Genomic DNA, 4,300 nt, shown 5'->3' with positions numbered 1-4,300 from the left:
CTAAACAGAGCACTAATGATTAAGTACCTATGGGGAAAAAAAAACCCAACAACCTTATTTTTAAAACATGGGCAAATTTAATTATTTAGAACCAATTGCTACATGAATCACAGATGACATATTTTACAGAGAGAAAAAGCATGGCTAACGTCCACCTCTGCAAGGTATAACCTTATATTTAGATGTAAGTGCTGTCTCACTGGATTTAACAGGTCAAAATGCTGCAAAAACAACATTCTGCACAGTTAAAAGTAAATTCTTACACTTGATAATCCCGTACATGCTAAAAGTCATTCTGTGCTCTTGCACAGGCTGAAATAGGAAAAACTGCATTAAATTAGCATTTTAGTAATTGTACTGAATTATCTGAGTTCCGTTACAAAACTGCAACAATTTGTGAGAATAATAAAAGGCTGTCTGATTAAACATAATTTAAGAGTCACCTGCTGAGCACCTGAGTCAGCTGGCTAAAAAAGTATTAATGTTGATGCATTTAGCTAGTTATGAAATTCTTTAAAGGTGGCAGTATCCCTTGATAATGAAAAAAAAAGCAAAGGAAAGAAAAGAAGTCATTAGGTGCGTGTGACCTTCAAGTACTATAAAAATATCCAGAAAAGATGGAAAGTGAATTAAGTGAATAAATACTTTTACCAGGTATTTTTTGGACCACATTCAATATTTTCAATATGTATAATAAAAATAAAAATTGCTTTTAGTAAAAAAAAAAATAAACCTCCATACCTTAGTGTCCCTTAACTGGAGGAAGGGCATGCAGCAATTCTAGATATTTCTTAAGCTACATCCCTATGAATGAAGACATCCCCAGCCTTGAAAACTTTCGTTACTGTTTTAGAGCTGTTGTCAATCCAGTGTCCTTATGTGCCACATTCTACACATCCCAGATTACAAAACGTTTTAAACTCGAGCAGACCTGCATTTCCATTGGCGATGTTGCTGGAGAAGCAGAAGAAAGTGCAGAAATAGTCAAATTGTATAAAATCAAAAGTAGAAACAGCAAAGCATGCATCCTCCTAATACACAATTTTATTACCTGTATGGAGTCATAGTATTTTCCTTGTTCCTTTAATGTGGAACGTTATCAAAAGGTCTTGGAAATAAGCATAGGTACAGCAGAGGTGGTATTCCAGCTAGGGTATAAAATTACATGATACCAGACATTGCTGGGGTGAAAGTTAGGGTCTGGTGGGCAAAAGCCCTGCCAGATGGTACGGAAAAGTAATTTACACACGTGGTTCATGCAGTTAGTTTCCATGGCCATCATCTCAGCAGCTATACTGCAGTCATTTGGTATGGTCTCAAGAGCATTTTTATTGCTGTATAGATACCCTTGAATGATCTTGTATTACCCAACATCACCCTGGTGTTATCTCTGTTTTTATTAATGTGACTCTGCTTTCACTGAATGACACCTTTCAGTCTAATATTGAGCTCTGCAAGGCCTGTTTGGTTTTTTTTTTTTGTCATTGGACAAGGCTTTTTCCTTTGCTGCTTTCGTAAAAACTCTAGGGGTTGTGCAGAATATGCTTTGAGAATGGAGTTTCCTTGGCTTTTTTTTTTCTTTGTTTCACTTCCTTTTATTCACTGTATTTCTATATTTTTGACCTTGTTATGAGTTCAGAATTCTCAGTTATTTTAACAGGAGCTTAGCATTAGTAGGGCAATAGGGTAACAGCCAAAGTCTCTTTCTAATATCTTGTATTGTAGTCTGTAAGGGTTATATCTCTGTTGTATGTTGCTATGTGAGCTTTTCAAATGACCAGCAGATCCAGGTCACTTCAAATATTTCATAGTGGTTTTTATCCTCCCAAAAATCTAATTTTTCTTGCGTCTGTTGTGTTTCCAGTCCTGTTGTTAATACAGTTTAGCTCAATATCGCTTGGCAGTATTTATCTTGTTCTTGCAATTAGAGAGGTTAGGAAAAAAAAAATCTGTTTTCCAAATATCACCATTAATCATAATTATCAAGTGATATCTGCAGTAACTGCTTCTCTCTTTATATTAAGGTGTGCATGCACAGGCATGTAGACATACCCGTGTAAAATCAACCTTTTTAGCACAGCAGATACAGGCTTTATGACAATCAGTAAGAGCAGCTCCACCCAGTATATAATGAAAAGGTAGGAAAAACCCTGAAGTTTTATCCCAAACAGATAATGTTTCTGTCATAGGTGTTCACTGTTACTATGTTAGCATGATTGAGTAGTTCTGAGCTGCCACACTAATTAATGTGTGGTATACGACAGAATGTAACAATTAAGTTTGCATGAAGAATAGATTTTTTTTCAGAAAACAAACACATTCATTCTTTAAAATGAACTTCAAAATTATTTAGCAATGGAAGATAGAACAAATAGCTAATTTCTGTTCTTTCTCATTAATCATGCCACAGGAGGGAAGGTTTATTTAGCTCTGAAAATGCAAACTCTCCACAATTCTTAGTTTATACCTTGAAATTGTGATAAAATATCCAGACTGCTCAATGAGACTAAAGTGAAAACCTGGCTTGTCAGTTTTCTACCAAGCTGTGTGATGAGTATGACCTCTTGTGTTAGACATGGGAATATTCATTTTTTTATGCACACAATGAAACAACCAAGACAGTAGACTAAATATCTAAAAGCTTGTAACAGCACTGTCCTTGCATTTCAACAAATAAACAGGACAGCAGAAGCAGAGGTATAACATTTGGGACTTGTGCCGTCTATACATGAATTAGAAAAATAAATGCAATCATTTCCCCACACAGCATAAAAATATCAGATATTTTAGTACAACAAGAGCTTAAAAAGATTTTTTTCTTCTTCTTCACAATTCTAATATAAGCTTCCATGATCAGAGTAGATGAAGTTACAGGACAGAGTCTTGGTGACTTCTAGATAAAACATAGAGATTTACAAATTTCTTAAAAGGCTTTTCAAGGTAAACTAGGTCATGAGCATTTATATCCTGGTAAAATGAAAGCTTAAAATAAAGTACCTTTAAGAAAAATTAAGGACACAGCATGAACAGAAAAGGAAAGATGGAACCTTGCCTATCTAATTTTAGCCAGTTCACAAAATATGTATTTTGAAAGCATGCTTCAGCAAGACTGAAGCAGAATAGTTGAAGCCCAAGTTCCCTGGGATTTTAATTTCCAAAGATTCCTGAGATTCATGTGTGTTTCAAAAAACAGGCAAAAATGGGACAAGACAAAATTACAGCACCATGTTTTTTCAAAGAAAATGTAATATCTGAAGCTGTGCTAAACAGCCTGTTCATTCTTAAGAATAAAAGCACCTTTTATCTTGGCCGTTGGTGTTCAGAGAAATTAGTGCAATATTGAGCATCCAGATATTCTTCCGTGTAACTTAAAAACTAAAGTATTTTATCATTTGTGTAATGAAGTGTGTGTGGATTTCTATACAAAACTTGGTTGTAAGACAAATTTTTTTTAATCACAAGACATGATTTTTTGTATCATATATATTTCCACTTATGAGTTCTTTTTCAAAATAACATGCTATGTAAACATAACTAAATTTTGGTCTGTCTGTAAATAATTTATCTATACTGTAACCATGATATTTACTACATTAGTGAGGGTTGTTTCATTGTGTGGGTGATACATGTGCTTGCTTTAAAAGCTACATCTTGATTAGGAATTAACTTTAAAATTTTATAACAGAGCATATTTAAAAACGTTGCTAATGACACTGCCTCACTCATCTCTCTAACCTACAACTCATCTAAGGATTTCAAAGGAAATTGAATGTCACAGGAGACACAGAAATTATAAGGATGCAGGCTTTTAACCTAGAAAGGCTTGGTGGATTTTGTCTTTAACATTGCCGAGAAATTAAAGATGTAAGGAAGCCTTCCACGGTATCAAATATTGACTGGGAAAAAAAAACCCAAAAACAAAAACCAACAAAAAACCCTCTCTTATAGTCTTGCCTAGTTGACAGTTGATAGGAATGACACAGCTGTAACAAGGTAAACCACTTCTAATTTTCATAATTCCTTCCTTAAATAATCTTTCCTTAAATAAATGCAGAAAGCGGACTTTACCTGATGCAGACATGTCTCTGCCTAACGGAGCTGCCAGAGCAGATTACTTAGTGGGGGCTTGGGAGGCAAAGAAAGGGGAAAAGGCAAAATGGCAGCGGACAACCAACTTCAGGACTGTGCAGGCAGTGCATGGCAGGGAGCCGGAGACGGAGGGGACCTACTCAATGTCACCGGTTCCGTTTCACGGTACAGCTCCTGCCGACCCGGCGGAGCGGGTCTCCAGCCCTCGAAC

This window comes from Geospiza fortis, unplaced genomic scaffold (assembly GCF_000277835.1).
Source record: "Geospiza fortis unplaced genomic scaffold, GeoFor_1.0 scaffold203, whole genome shotgun sequence".
Taxonomy (NCBI): domain Eukaryota; kingdom Metazoa; phylum Chordata; class Aves; order Passeriformes; family Thraupidae; genus Geospiza; species Geospiza fortis.
Note: the sequence above shows the minus strand (reverse complement) of the source record.